At 43.6% G+C, this 16802-nt stretch overlaps 1 long non-coding RNA gene across 4 annotated transcripts in view; it reads right to left on the bottom strand.

The window, feature by feature from the left end:
* Window positions 1-1732: 1732 nt before the first annotated feature.
* Window positions 1733-16802, bottom strand: part of LOC307181126 — an 872172-nt gene continuing 857102 nt past the window's right edge. For 3 of the 4 annotated variants that reach the window (XR_013825927.1, XR_013825928.1, XR_013825929.1), the window contains exon 6: window positions 15936-16014. This is a non-coding gene — a long non-coding RNA (uncharacterized lncRNA). Of the gene's footprint in view, window positions 1811-15935; window positions 16015-16802 lie in introns of those variants that run through there. The other variant, XR_013825926.1, reaches the window with a different exon arrangement.

Consider the following 16802-nt stretch of genomic DNA (forward strand, 5'->3'; position numbering starts at 1 on the left):
CTAAAATACAAAGCAACAGAACCTAGGGCACTTCCACTTATGGTCCTATAGCTTAGGGAAATTAAAATCAAAAAGACACAGCCACCCCAAAGTTTGGAACGGCTCTGTTTACAAGAACCTCGTTTACATTACAAGTTCAACATCGCAGAAAGTGAAAAATGGATAAAGAAGTTGTGGTATTTACTTACAAAGCAATATCACTCAGCAATGAAATCTGTGTCATCAGGCCCTTAGCAGCACAATGAGTGGATTCAGGTATGATGATTCTAACTGAAATAAGTCACACAGAAAAAGAAACATCATAAGATATCAGTAATACACGGAATGTAAACTTGGCTACACAGGAACTGAATTACAGAACAGAACAGTGTCTCAAATTTAGAAAACCAACTTATGCTTGCTTAAGGGGAAAGGTGAGTTGGGGTGCTGCATAAAACCAGAGATTGAAATGAGCACAGATAAAGTTCCTTAAGCCAAATATGGAATAGACAAGAGCTACTCCTTGCTCAACGAAATGGACTCAACACCGCATATTAAACGCCTAAGAATGTACCTGACTAGTAAGTATCTTAAAACCTATAGATTGCTATGTCTCCGAAAGAGAATCAAGCATGTGTACAGGGGCATAAACGCAGCAGTGATAGGATTGGAGAGGTTCAGTGAGCAAATGAAGACCCTTTGAAGTCATATTGCATGGTACCCATTCCACGGGTTTCAACTACCCAGATTTTAGGTATTCTTCCTTCAGCTAAAACATGCATGTGGAACCCAGAGTATGATCAACCATGTGATCTGGAGACGTGTTCAAATATGTCTCAGTTTTCCTCCCCTGGTACTCGGGTGCAACATTCCAGATGCTTTACTAACACTCTCCCGACTTGGAGAGTCAGTCCCTTTAACCTCCTGTTTGGCCCAGTTTGCAATTTCTGCGGAAGATGAACAGGAATAGCGAGAACCAATGAGAGGCTAGCTGGAGGTGTCTGGATGGGCAAATTTAACTCTCATTTCCCACCAGGAAGCGGAATTAACCAAAGGCTCAGCATGCCGGGCCGGAACCAGATTAGGGCCTGAAGCCATCCTGCGGAGTTTCGGCCAGGTCACAAGAAAGCGAGTTGAAGAAAGGAGCTCAGGGGCACTGTAATTCACAAACCTGCAGAGTTATAAATGACAGCTATCGTCCAAAAATAGACTGAAGTAAGGCTGCCAAGAGGACTTGAAAGCGGGGCAGAATTGCAGGAAACCGATTTCAGGAGGTAGACTGGAATTGCATTGAAAGCATAGGAAAAGAGGCAGAACGTCCACAATGATGCACTTGGCCAAAAAGGGCGTATGCGTTTTTTCCTGAATATATTCAGGAAAAAACGCATACGCCCTTTTTGGCCAACCAAGCAAGCTTGCAAAGGAAATCTGCACTACAATGAAGTCTCACTTCCCCCCGGTCAAAAGGGCCATCTGAAAAAAGTGTAAAATCCAGAAAGGCAGGACAGGCCATGGAGAACTGGGAGCAACCACTTGGGAGAAGTGTATGGTGTTTCCTGAAACATCTAAAAAACAAAGCAACAGAACCTAGGGCACTTCCACTTATGGTCCTATAGCTTAGGGAAATTAAAATGAAAAAGACACAGCCACCCCAAAGTTTGGAACGGCTCTGTTTACAAGAACCTCGTTTACAGTACAAGTTCAACATCGCAGAAAGTGAAAAATGGATAAAGAAGTTGTGGTATTTACTTACAAAGCAATATCACTCAGCAATGAAATCTGTGTCATCAGGCCCTTAGCATCACAATGAGTGGATTCAGTTATGATGATTCTAACTGAAATAAGACACACAGAAAAAGAAACATCATAAGATATCAGTAATACACGGAATGTAAACTTGGCTACACAGGAACTGAATTACAGAACAGAACAGGGTCTCAAATTTAGAAAACCAACTTATGCTTGCTTAAGGGTAAAGGTGAGTTGGGGTGCTGCATAAAACCAGAGATTGAAATGAGCACAGATAAAGTTCCTTAAGCCAAATATGGAATAGACAAGAGCTACTCCTTGCGCAACGAAATGGACTCAACACCGCATATTAAACGCCTAAGAATGTACCTGACTAGTAAGTATCTTAAAACCTATGGATTGCTATGTCTCCGAAAGAGAATCAAGCATGTGTACATGGGCATAAATGCAGCAGTGATAGGATTGGAGGGGTTTGTGAGCAAATGAAGACCCTTTGAAGTCATATTGCATGCTACCCATTCCACGGGTCTCAACTCTCCAAGTTTAAGGTATTGTTTCTTCAGCTAAAACATGCATGTGGAACCTAGATTATGATCAACCATGTGATCGGGAGACGTGTTCAAATATGTCTCAGTTTTCGTACCCTGGTACTCGGGTTCAACATTCCAGACGCTTTACTAACACTCTCCCCACTTGGAGAGTCAGTCCCTTTAACCTCCTGTTTGGCCCAGTTTGCAATTTCTGTGGAAGATGAACAGGAATAGCGAGAACCAATGAGAGACTAGCTGGAGGTGTCTGGATGGGCAAATTTAACTCTCATTTCCCACCAGGAAGAGGAATTAACCAAAGGCTCAGCGTGCCATGCCGGAACCAGATTAGGGCCTGTAGACATCCTGCGGTGTTGCGGCCAGGTCACAAGAAAGCGAGTTGAAGAAAGGAGCTCAGGGGCACTGTAATTCACAAACCTGCAGAGTTATAATTGACAGCTGTCGTCCAAAAATAGACTGAAGTAAGGCTGCCAAGAGGACTTGAAAGTGGGGCAGAATTGCAGGAAACCGATTTCAGGAGGTAGACTGGAATTGCATTAAAGGCATAGGAAAAGAGGCAGAACGTCCACAATGATGCACTTGGCCAAAAAGGGCGTATGCGTTTTTTCCTGAATATATTCAGGAAAAAACGCATACGCCCTTTTTGGCCAACCAAGCAAACTTGCAAAGGAAATCTGCACTACAATGAAGTCTCACTTCTCCCCGGTCAAAAGGGCCATCTGAAAAAAGTGTAAACTCCAGAAAGGCAGGACAGGCCATGGAGAACTGGGAGCCTTGTTATGCTGATGGGCGGGATGTAAATTGCCAACAGATGCTCAGGAGAAGTGTATGGTGTTTCCTGAAACATCTAAAAAACAAAGCATCAGAGCCTAGGGCACTTCCACTTATGGTCCTATAGCTTAGGGAAATTAAAATGAAAAAGACACAGCCACCCCAAAGTTTGGAATGGCTCTGTTTACAAGAACCTCGTTTACAGTACAAGTTCAACATCGCAGAAAGTGAAAAATGGATAAAAAAGTTGTGGTATTTACTTACAAAGCAATATCACTCAGCAATGAAATCTGTGTCATCAGGCCCTTAGCAGCACAATGAGGGGATTCAGGTATGATGATTCTAACTGAAATAAGTCACACAGAAAAAGAAACATCATAAGATATCACTAATACACGGAATGTAAACTTGGCTACACAGGAACTGAATTACAGAACAGAACAGGGTCTCAAATTTCGAAAACCAACTTATGCTTGCTTAAGGGGAAAGGTGAGTTGGGGTGCTGCATAAAACCAGAGATTGAAATGAGCACAGATAAAGTTCCTTAAGCCAAATATGGAACAGACAAGAGCTACTCCTTGCTCAACGAAATGGACTCAACACCGCATATTAAACGCCTAAAATGTACCTGACTAGTAAGTATCTAAAAACCTATGGATTGCTATGTCTCCGAAAGAGAATCAAGCATGTGTACAGGGGCATAAACTCAGCAGTGATAGGATTGGAGAGGTTCGGTGAGCAAATGAACACCCTTTGAAGTCATATTGCATGGTACCCATTCCACGGGTCTTAACTCTCCAGGTTTAAGGTATTCTTCCTTCAGCTAAAACATGCATGTGGAACCCAGAGTATGATCAACCATGTGATCGGGAGACGTGTTCAAATATGTCTCAGTTTTCCTCCCCTGGTACTCGGGTGCAACATTCCAGACGCATTACTAACACTCTCCCCACTTGGAGAGTCAGCGCCTTTAACCTCCTGTTTGGCCCAGTTTGCAATTTCTGCGGAAGATGAACAGGAATAGCTAGAACCAATGAGAGGCTAGCTGGAGATGTCTGGACGGGCAAATTTAACTCTCATTTCCCACCAGGAAGAGGAAATAACCAAAGGCTCAGCGTGCCGTACCGGAACCAGATTAGGGCCTGAAGCCATCCTGCGGTGTTGCGGCCAGCTCAAAAGAAAGCGAGTTGAAGAAAGGAGCTCAGGGGCACTGTAATTCACAAACCTGCAGAGTTATAAATGACAGCTATCGTCCAAAAATAGACTGAAGTAAGGCTGCCAAGAGGACTTGAAAGCGGGGCAGAATTGCAGGAAACCGATTTCAGGAGGTAGACTGGAATTGCATTGAAAGCATAGGAAAAGAGGCAGAACGTCCACAATGATGCACTTGGCCAAAAAGGGCGTATGCATTTTTTCCTGAATATATTCAGGAAAAAACGCATACGCCCTTTTTGGCCAACCAAGCAAGCTTGCAAAGGAAATCTGCACTACAATGAAGTCTCACTTCCCCCCGGTCAAAAGGGCCATCTGAAAAAAGTGTAAAATCCAGAAAGGCAGGACAGGCCATGGAGAACTGGGAGCCTTGTTATGCTGATGGGCGGGATGTAAATTGCCAACAGACACTCAGGAGAAGTGTATGGTGTTTCCTGAAGCATCTAAAAAACAAAGCAACAGAGCCGAGGGCACTTGCGCTTATGGTCCTATAGCTTAGGGAAATTAAAATCAAAAAGACACAGCCACCCCAAAGTTTGGGACGCCTCCGTTTACAAGAACCTCGTTTACCGTACAAGTTCAATATCACAGAAAGTGAAAAATGGATAAACAACTTGTGGTACTTACGTACAATGCAGTATCACGCAGCAATGAAATCTATGTCATCAGGCCCGTAGCAGCATAATGAGTGGATTCAGGTACGATGATTCTAACTGAAATAAGTCACACAGAAAAAGAAACATCATAAGATATCACTAATACACGGAATGTAAACTTGGCTACACAGGAACTGCATTCCAAAACAGAACAGGGTCTCAAATTTAGAAAACCAACTTATGCTTGCTTAAGGGGAAAGGTGAGTTGGGGTGCTGCATAAAACCAGAGATTGAAATGAGCACAGATAAAGTTCCTTAAGCCAAATATGGAATACACAAGAGCTACTCCTTGCTCAACGAAATGGACACAAAACCCCATATTAAACGCCTAAGAATGCACCTGACTAGTAAGTATCTTAAAACCTATGGATTGCTATGTCTCCGAAAGAGAATCAAGCATGTGTACAGGGGCATAAACGCAGCAGTGATAGGATTGGAGAGGTTCGTGAGCAAATGAAGACCCTTTGAAGTCATATTGCATGGTACCCATTCCACGGGTTTCAACTACCCAGGTTTAAGGTATTCTTCCTTCATCTGAAACATGCATGTGGAACCTAGAGTATGATCAACCATGTGATCGGGAGACGTGTTCAAATATGTCTCAGTTTTCGTACCCTGGTACTCGGGTGCAACATTCCAGACGCTTTACTAACACTCTCCCCACTTGGAGAGTCAGCGCCTTTAACCTCCTGTTTGGCCCAGTTTGCAATTTCTGCGGAAGATGAACAGGAATAGGGAGAACCAATGAGAGACTAGCTGGAGGTGTCTGGTCGGGCAAATTTAACTCTCATTACCCACCAGGAAGAGGAAATAACCAAAGGCTCAGCGTGCCGTGCCGGAACCAGATTAGGGCCGGAAGCCATCCTGCGGTGTTGCGGCCAGCTCAAAAGAAAGCGAGTTGAAGAAAGGAGCTCAGGGGCACTGTAATTCACAAACCTGCAGAGTTATAAATGACAGCTATCGTCCAAAAATATACTGAAGTAAGGCTGCCAAGAGGACTTGAAAGCGGGGCAGAATTGCAGGAAACCGATTTCAGGAGGTAGACTGGAATTGCATTGAAAGCATAGGAAAAGAGGCAGAACGTCCACAATGATGCACTTGGCCAAAAAGGGCGTATGCGTTTTTTCCTGAATACATTCAGGAAAAAACGCATACGCCCTTTTTGGCCAACCAAGCAAGCTTGCAAAGGAAATCTGCACTACAATGAAGTCTCACTTCCCCCCGGTCAAAAGGGCCATCTGAAAAAAGTGTAAAATCCAGAAAGGCAGGACAGGCCATGGAGAACTGGGAGCCTTGTTATGCTGATGGGCGGGATGTAAATTGCCAACAACCACTCCGGAGAAGTGTATGGTGTCTCCTGAAACATCTAAAAAACAAATCAACAGAGCCTAGGGCACTTCCACTTATGGTCCTATAGCTTAGGAAAATTAAAATAAAATAGACACAGCCACCCCAAAGTTTGGAACGGCTCTGTTTACAAGAACCTCGTTTACAGTACAAGTTCAACATCGCAGAAAGTGAAAAATGGATAAAGAAGTTGTGGTATTTACTTACAAAGCAATATCACTCAGCAATGAAATCTATGTCATCAGGCCCTTAGCAGCACAATGAGTGGATTCAGGTATGATGATTCTAACTGAAATAAGTCACACAGAAAAAGAAACATCATAATATATCAGTAATACACGGAATGTAAACTTGACTACACAGGAACTGAATTACAGAACAGAACAGGGTCTCAAATTTAGAAAACCAACTTATGCTTGCTTAAGGATAAAGGTGAATTGGGGTGCTGCATAAGCAGAGATCGAAATGAGCACAGATAAAGTTCCTTAAGCCAAATATGGAATAGACAAGAGCTACTCCTTGCTCAACGAAATGGACTCAACACCGCATATTAAACGCCTAAGAATGTACCTGACTAGTAAGTATCTTAAAACCTATGGATTGCTATGTCTCCGAAAGAGAATCAAGCATGTGTACAGGGGCATAAACGCAGCAGTGATAGGATTGGAGAGGTTCGGTGAGCAAATGAAGACCCTTTGAAATCATATTGCATGGTACCCATTCCACGGGTTTCAACTACCCAGGTTTTAGGTATTCTTCCTTCAGCTAAAACATGCATGTGGAACCTAGAGTATGATCAACCATGCGATCGGGAGGCGTGTTCAAATATGTCTCAGTTTTTGTACCCTGGTACTCGGGTGCAACATTCCAGACGCTTTACTAACACTCTCCCCACTTGGAGAGTCAGTCCCTTTAACCTCCTGTTTGGCCCAGTTTGCAATTTCTGCGGAAGATGAACAGGAATAGCGAGAACCAATGAGAGGCTAGCTGGAGGTGTCTGGACGGGCAAATTTAACTCTCATTTCCCACCAGGAAGAGGAAATAACCAAAGGCTCAGCGTGCCGGGCCGGAACCAGATTAGGGCCTGAAGCCATCCTGCGGTGTTGCGGCCAGGTCACAAGAAAGCGAGTTGAAGAAAGGAGCTCAGGGGCACTGTAATTCACAAACCTGCAGAGTTATAAATGACAGCTATCGTCCAAAAATAGACTGAAGTAAGGCTGCCAAGAGGACTTGAAAGCGGGGCAGAATTGCAGGAAACCGATTTCAGGAGGTAGACTGGAATTGCATTGAAAGCATAGGAAAAGAGGCAGAACGTCCACAATGATGCACTTGGCCAAAAAGGGCGTATGCGTTTTTTCCTGAATATATTCAGGAAAAAACGCATACGCCCTTTTTGGCCAACCAAGCAAGCTTGCAAAGGAAATCTGCACTACAATGAAGTCTCACTTCCCCCCGGTCAAAAGGGCCATCTGAAAAAAGTGTAAAATCCAGAAATGCAACAGGCCATTGAGAACTGGGAGCCTTGTTATGCTGATGGGCGGGATGTAAATTGCCAACAGACACTCGGGAGAAGTGTATGGTGTTTCCTGAAACATCTAAAAAACAAAGCAACAGAGCCTAGGGCACTTCCACTTATGGTCCTATAGCTTAGGGAAATTAAAATCAAAAAGACACAGCCACCCCAAAGTTTGGAACGGCTCTGTTTACAAGAACCTCGTTTACAGTACAAGTTCAACATCGCAGAAAGTGAAAAATGGATAAAGAAGTTGTGGTATTCACTTACAAAGCAATATCACTCAGCAATGAAATCTATGTCATCAGGCCCTTAGCAGCACAATGAGTGGATTCAGGTATGATGATTCTAACTGAAATAAGTCACACAGAAAAAGAAACATCATAAGATATCAGTAATACACGGAATGTAAACTTGGCTACACAGGAACTGAATTACAGAACAGAACAGGGTCTCAAGTTTCGTAAACCAACTTATGCTTGCTTAAGGGGAAAGGTGAGTTGGGGTGCTGCATAAAACCAGAGATTAAAATAGCACAGATAAAGTTCCTTAAGCCAAATATGGAATAGACAAGAGCTACTCCTTGCTCAACGAAATGGACACAACACCGCATATTAAACGCCTAAGAATGTACCTGACTAGTAAGTATCGTAAAACCTATGGATTGCTATGTCTAAAAAAGAGAATCAAACATGTGTACAGGGGCATAAACGTAGGAGTGATAGGATTGGAGAGCTTCGGTGAGCAAATAAAGACCCTTTGAAGTCATATTGCATGGTACCCATTACACGGGTCTCAACTCTCCAGGTTTAAGGTATTCTTCCTTCAGCTAAAACATGCATGTGAAACCCAAGTATGATCAACCATGTGAACGGGAGACGTGTTCAAATATGTCTCAGTTTTCCTCCCCTGGTACTCGGGTGTAACATTCCAGACGCTTTACTAACACTCTCCCCATTTGGAGAGTCAGCGCCTTTAACCTCCTGTTTGGCCCAGTTTGCAATTTCTGCGGAAGATGAACAGGAATAGCGAGAACCAATGAGAGGCTACCTGGAGGTGTCTGGACGGGCAAATTTAACTCTCATTTCCCACCAGGAAGAGGAATTAACCAAAGGCTCAGCGTGCCGTGCCGGAACCCGATTAGGGCCTGAAGCCATTCTGCGGTGTTGCGGCCAGCACAAAAGAAAGTGAATTGAAGAAAGGAGCTCAGGGGCACTGTAATTCACAAACCTGCAGAGTTATAAATGACAGCTATCGTCCAAAAATAGACTGAAGTAAGGTTGCCAAGAGGACTTGAAAGCGGGGCAGAATTGCAGGAAACCGATTTCAGGAGGTAGACTGGAATTGCATTGAAAGCATAGGAAAAGAGGCAGAACGTCCACAATGATGCACTTGGCCAAAAAGGGCGTATGCGTTTTTTCCTGAATATATTCAGGAAAAAACGCATACGCCCTTTTTGGCCAACCAAGCAAGCTTGCAAAGGAAATCTGCACTACAATGAAGTCTCACTTCCCCCCAGTCAAAAGGGCCATCTGAAAAAAGTGTAAAATCCAGAAAGGCAGGACAGGCCATGGAGAACTGGGAGCCTTGTTATGCTGATGGGCGGGATGTAAATTGCCAACAGACACTCGGGAGAAGTGTATGGTGTTTCCTGAAACATCTAAAAAACAAAGCAACAGAGCCTAGGGCACTGCCACTTATGGTCCTATAGCTTAGGGAAATTAAAATCAAAAAGACACAGCCACCCCAAACTTTGGGACGCCTCTGTTTACAAGAACCTCGTTTACAGTACAAGTTCAACATCGCAGAAAGTGAAAAATGGATAAAGAAGTTGTGGTATTTACTTACAAAGCAATATCACACAGCAATGAAATCTGTGTCATCAGGCCCTTAGCAGCACAATGAGTGGATTCAGGTATGATGATTCTAACTGAAATAAGTCACACAGAAAAAGAAACATCATAAGATATCAGTAATACACGGAATATAAACTTGGCTACACAGGAACTGAATTACAGAACAGAACAGGGTCTCAAATTTAGAAAACCAACTTATGCTTGCTTAAGGGGAAAGGTGAGTTGGGGTGCTGCATAAAACCAGAGATTGAAATAAGCACAGATAAAATTCCTTAAGCCAAATATGGAATAGACAAGAGCTACTCCTTGCTCAACGAAATGGACTCAACACCGCATATTAAACGCCTAAGAATGTACCTGACTAGTAAGTATCGTAAAACCTATGGATTGCTATGTCTCCAAAAGAGAATCAAGCATGTGTACAGGGGCATAAACGTAGCAGTGATAGGATTGGAGAGGTTCGGTGAGCAAATGAAGACCCTTTGAAGTCATATTGCATGGTACCCATTACACGGGTCTCAACTCTCCAGGTTTAAGGTATTCTTCCTTCAGCTAAAACATGCATGTGGAACCCAAGTATGATCAACCATGTGAACGGGAGACGTGTTCAAATATGTCTCAGTTTTCCTCCCCTGGTACTCGGGTGTAACATTCCAGACGCTTTACTAACACTCTCCCCATTTGGGGAGTCAGCGCCTTTAACCTCCTGTTTGGCCCAGTTTGCAATTTCTGCGGAAGATGAACAGGAATAGCGAGAACCAATGAGAGACTAGCTGGAGGTGTCTGGACGGGCAAATTTAACTCTCATTTCCCACCAGGAAGAGGAATTAACCAAAGGCTCAGCATGCCGGGCCGGAACCAGATTAGGGCCTGAAGCCATCCTGCGGTGTTGCGGCCAGGTCACAAGAAAGCGAGTTGAAGAAAGGAGCTCAGGGGCACTGTAATTCACAAACCTGCAGAGTTATAAATGACAGCTATCGTCCAAAAATAGACTGAAGTAAGGCTGCCAAGAGGACTTGAAAGTGGGGCAGAATTGCAGGAAACCAATTTCAGGAGGTAGACTGGAATTGCATTGAAAGCATAGGAAAAGAGGCAGAACGTCCACAATGATGCACTTGGCCAAAAAGGGCGTATGCGTGTTTTCCTGAATATATTCAGGAAAAAACGCATACGCCCTTTTTGGCCAACCAAGCAAGCTTGCAAAGGAAATCTGCACTACAATGAAGTCTCACTTCCCCCGGGTCAAAAGGGCCATCTGAAAAAAGTGTAAAATCCAGAAAGGCAGGACAGGCCATGGAGAACTGGGAGCCTTGTTATGCTGATGGACGGGATGTAAATTGCCAACAACCACTCGGGAGAAGTGTATGGTGTTTCCTGAAACATCTAAAAAACAAAGCAACAGAACCTAGGGCACTTCCACTTATGGTCCTATAGCTTAGGGGAATTAAAATCAAAAAGACACAGCCACCCCAAAGTTTGGAACGGCTCTGTTGACAAGAACCTCGTTTACAGTACAAGTTCAACATCGAAGAAAGTGAAAAATGGATAAAGAAGTTGTGGTATTTACTTACAAAGCAATATCACTCAGCAATGAAATCTGTGTCATCAGGCCCTTAGCAGCACAATGAGTGGATTCAGGTATGATGATTCTAACTGAAATAAGTCACACAGAAAAAGAAACATCATAAGATATCAGTAATACACGGAATGTAAACTTGGCTACACAGGAACTGAATTACAGTACAGAACAGGGTCTCAAATTTAGAAAACCAACTTATGCTTGCTTAAGGGTAAAGGTGAGTTGTGGTGCTGCATAAAACCAGAGATTGAAATGAGCACAGATAAAGTTCCTTAAGTCAAATATGGAATAGACAAGAGCTACTCCTTGCTCAACGAAATGGACTCAACACCGCATATTAAACGCCTAAGAATGTACCTGACTAGTAAGTATCGTAAAACCTATGGATTGCTATGTCTCCAAAAGAGAATCAAGCATGTTTACAGGGGCATAAACGTAGCAGTGATAGGATTGGAGAGGTTCGGTGAGCAAATGAAGACCCTTTGAAGTCATATTGCATGGTACCCATTACACGGGTCTCAACGCTCCAGGTTTAAGGTATTCTTCCTTCAGCTAAAACATGCATGTGGAACCCAAGTATGATCAACCATGTGAACGGGAGACGTGTTCAAATATGTCTCAGTTTTCGTACCCTGGTACTCGGGTGCAACATTCCAGACGCTTTACTAACACTCTCCCCACTTGGAGAGTCAGCGCCTTTAACCTCCTGTTTGGCCCAGTTTGCAATTTCTGCGGAAGATGAACAGGAATAGCGAGAACCAATGAGAGACTAGCTGGAGGTGTCTGGACGGGCAAATTTAACTCTCATTTCCCACCAGGAAGAGGAAATAACCAAAGGCTCAGCGTGCCGTGCCGGAACCAGATTAGGGCCTGAAGCCATCCTGCGGTGTTGCGGCCAGGTCACAAGAAAGCAAGTTGAAGAAACGAGCTCAGGGGCACTGTAATTCACAAACCTGCAGAGTTATAAATGACAGCTATCGTCCAAAAATAGACTGAAGTAAGGCTGCCAAGAGGACTTGAAAGCGGGGCAGAATTGCAGGAAACCGATTTCAGGAGGTAGACTGGAATTGCATTGAAAGCATAGGAAAAGAGGCAGAACGTCCACAATGATGCACTTGGCCAAAAAGGGCGTATGCGTTTTTTCCTGAATATATTCAGGAAAAAACGCATACGCCCTTTTTGGCCAACCAAGCAAGCTTGCAAAGGAAATCTGCACTACAATGAAGTCTCACTTCCCCCCGGTCAAAAGGGCCATCTGAAAAAAGTGTAAAATCCAGAAAGGCAGGACAGGCCATGGAGAACTGGGAGCCTTGTTATGCTGATGGGCGGGATGTAAATTGCCAACAACCACTCCGGAGAAGTGTATGGTGTTTCCTGAAACATCTAAAAAACAAAGAAACAGAACCTAGGGCACTTCCACTTATGGTCCTATAGCTTAGGGAAATTAAAATCAAAAAGACACAGCCACCCCAATGTTTGGAACGGCTCTGTTGACAAGAACCTCGTTTACAGTACAAGTTCAACATCGCAGAAAGTGAAAAATGGATAAAGAAGTTGTGGTATTTACTTACAAAGCAATATCACTCAGCAATGAAATCTGTGTCATCAGGCCCTTAGCAGCACAATGAGTGGATTCAGGTATGATGATTCTAACTGAAATAAGTCACACAGAAAAAGAAACATCATAAGATATCAGTAATACACGGAATGTAAACTTGGCTACACAGGAACTGAATTACAGAACAGAACAGGGTCTCAAATTTAGAAAACCAACTTATTCTTGCTTAAGGGTAAAGGTGAGTTGGGGTGCTGCATAAAACCAGAGATTGAAATGAGCACAGATAAAGTTCCTTAAGCCAAATATGGAATAGACAAGAGCTACTCCTTGCTCAACGAAATGGACTCAACACCGCATATTAAACGCCTAAGAATGTACCTGACTAGTAAGTATCTTAAAACCTATGGATTGCTATGTCTCCGAAAGAGAACCAAGCATGTGTACAGGGGCATAAACGTAGCAGTGATAGGATTGGAGAGGTTCGGTGAGCAAATGAAGACCCTTTGAAGTCATATTGCATGGTACCCATTACACGGGTCTCAACTCTCCAGGTTTAAGGTATTCTTCCTTCAGCTAAAACATGCATGTGGAACCCAAGTATGATCAACCATGTGAACGGGAGACGTGTTCAAATATGTCTCAGTTTTCGTACCCTGGTACTCGGGTGCAACATTCCAGACGCTTTACTAACACTCTCCCCATTTGGAGAGTCAGCGCCTTTAACCTCCTGTTTGGCCCAGTTTGCAATTTCTGTGGAAGATGAACAGGAATAGCGAGAACCAATGGAGACTAGCTGGAGGTGTCTGGACGGGCAAATTTAACTCTCATTTCCTACCAGGAAGAGGAATTAACCAAAGGCTCAGCGTGCCGTGCCGGAACCAGATTAGGGCCTGAAGCCATCCTGCGGTGTTGCGGCCAGGTCACAAGAAAGCGAGTTGAAGAAAGGAGCTCAGGGGCACTGTAATTCACAAACCTGCAGAGTTATAAATGACAGCTATCGTCCAAAAATAGACTGAAGTAAGGCTGCCAAGAGGACTTGAAAGTGGGGCAGAATTGCAGGAAACCGATTTCAGGAGGTTGACTGGAATTGCATTGAAAGCATAGGAAAAGAGGCAGAACGTCCACAATGATGCACTTGGCCAAAAAGGGCGTATGCGTTTTTTCCTGAATATATTCAGGAAAAAACGCATACGCACTTTTTGGCCAACCAAGCAAGCTTGCAAAGGAAATCTGCACTACAATGAAGTCTCACTTCCCCCGGGTAAAAAGGGCCATCTGAAAAAAGTGTAAAACCCAGAAAGGCAGGACAGGCCATGGAGAACTGGGAGCCTTGTTATGCTGATGGGCGGGATGTAAATTGCCAACAACCACTCGGGAGAAGTGTATGGTGTTTCCTGAAACATCTAAAAAACAAAGCAACAGAACCTAGGGCACTTCCACTTATGGTCCTATAGCTTAGGGAAATTAAAATCAAAAAGACACAGCCACCCCAAAGTTTGGAACGGCTCTGTTTACAAGAACCTCCTTTACAGTACAAGTTCAACATCGCAGAAAGTGAAAAATGGATAAAGAAGTTGTGGTATTTACTTACAAAGCAATATCACTCAGCAATGAAATCTGTGTCATCAGGCCCTTAGCAGCACAATGAGTGGATTCAGGTATGATGATTCTAACTGAAATAAGTCACACAGAAAAAGAAACATCATAAGATATCAGTAATACACGGAATGTAAACTTGGCTACACAGGAACTGAATTACAGAACAGAACAGGGTCTCAAATTTAGAAAACCAACTTATGCTTGCTTAAGGGTAAAGGTGAGTTGTGGTGCTGCATAAAACCAGAGATTGAAATGAGCACAGATAAAGTTCCTTAAGTCAAATATGGAATAGACAAGAGCTACTCCTTGCTCAACGAAATGGACTCAACACCGCATATTAAACGCCTAAGAATGTACCTGACTAGTAAGTATCGTAAAACTTATGGATTGCTATGTCTCCAAAAGAGAATCAAGCATGTGTACAGGGGCATAAACGTAGCAGTGATAGGATTGGAGAGGTTCGGTGAGCAAATGAAGACCCTTTGAAGTCATATTGCATGGTACCCATTACACGGGTCTCAACGCTCCAGGTTTAAGGTATTCTTCATTCAGCTAAAACATGCATGTGGAACCCAAGTATGATCAACCATGTGAACGGGAGACGTGTTCAAATATGTCTTAGTTTTCCTCCCCTGGTACTCGGGTGCAACATTCCAGACGCTTTACTAACACTCTCCCCACTTGGAGAGTCAGCGACTTTAACCTCCTGTTTGGCCCAGTTTGCAATTTCTGCGGAAGATGAACAGGAATAGCGAGAACCAATGGAGACTAGCTGGAGGTGTCTGGACGGGCAAATTTAACTCTCATTTCCTACCAGGAAGAGGAATTAACCAAAGGCTCAGCGTGCCATGCCAGAACCAGATTAGGGCCTGAAGCCATCCTGCGGTGTTGCGGCCAGGTCACAAGAAAGCGAGTTGAAGAAAGGAGCTCAGGGGCACTGTAATTCACAAACCTGCAGAGTTATAAATGACAGCTATCGTCCAAAAATAGACTGAAGTAAGGCTGCCAAGAGGACTTGAAAGCGGGGCAGAAATGCAGGAAACCGATTTCAGGAGGTAGACTGGAATTGCATTGAAAGCATAGGAAAAGAGGCAGAACGTCCACAATGATGCACTTGGCCAAAAAGGGCGTATGCGTTTTTTCCTGAATATATTCAGGAAAAAACGCATACGCCCTTTTTGGCCAACCAAGCAAGCTTGCAAAGGAAATCTGCACTACAATGAAGTCTCACTTCCCCCCGGTCAAAAGGGCCATCTGAAAAAAGGGTAAAATCCAGAAAGGCAGGACAGGCCATGGAGAACTGGGAGCCTTGTTATGCTGATGGGCGGGATGTAAATTGCCAACAGACACTCAGGAGAAGTGTATGGTGTTTCCTGAAACATCTAAAAAACAAAGCAACAGAACCTAGGGCACTTCCACTTATGGTCCTATAGCTTAGGGAAATTAAAATCAAAAAGACACAGCCACCCCAAAGTTTGGAACGGCTCTGTTTACAAGAACCTCGTTTACAGTACAAGTTCAACATCGCAGAAAGTGAACAATGGATAAAGAAGTTGTGGTATTTAGTTAAAAGCAATATCACTCAGCAATGAAATCTATTTCATCAGGCCCTTAGCAGCACAATGAGTGGATTCAGGTATGATGATTCTAACTGAAATAAGTCACACAGAAAAAGAAACATCATAAGATATCAGTAATACACGGAATGTAAACTTGGCTACACAGGAACTGAATTACAGAACAGAACAGGGTCTCAAATTTAGAAAACCAACTTATGCTTGCTTAAGGGTAAAGGTGAGTTGTGGTGCTGCATAAAACCAGAGATTGAAATGAGCACAGATAAAGTTCCTTACGCCAAATATGGAATAGACAAGAGCTACTCCTTGCTCAATGAAATGGACTCAACACCGCATATTAAACACCTAAGAATGTACCTGACTAGAAAGTATCTTAAAACCTATGGATTGCTATGTCTCCGAAAGAGAATCAAGCATGTGTACAGGGGCATAAACGCAGCTGTAATAGGATTGGAGAGGTTCGGTGAGCAAATGAAGACCCTTTGAAGTCATATTGCATGGTACCCATTCCACGGGTTTCAACTCTCCAGGTTTAAGGTATTCTTCCTTCAGCTAAAACATGCATGTGGAACCTAGAGTATGATCAACCATGTGATCGGGAGACGTGTTCAAATATGTCTCAGTTTTCGTACCCTGGTACTCGGGTGCAACATTCCAGACGCTTTACTAACACTCTCCCGACTTCAGAGTCAATCCCTTAAATCTCCTGTTTGGCCCAGTTTGCAATTTCTGCGGAAGATGAACAGGAATAGCGAGAACCAATGAGAGACTAGCTGGAGGTGTCCTGACGGGCAAATTTAACACTCACATCCCACCACGAAGAGGAATTAACCAAAGGCTCAGCGTGCCGTGCCAGAA

The sequence above is a fragment of the Stenella coeruleoalba genome (assembly GCF_951394435.1).
Source record: "Stenella coeruleoalba genome assembly, contig: scaffold_33, whole genome shotgun sequence".
NCBI classification, from domain to species: Eukaryota; Metazoa; Chordata; class Mammalia; order Artiodactyla; family Delphinidae; genus Stenella; species Stenella coeruleoalba.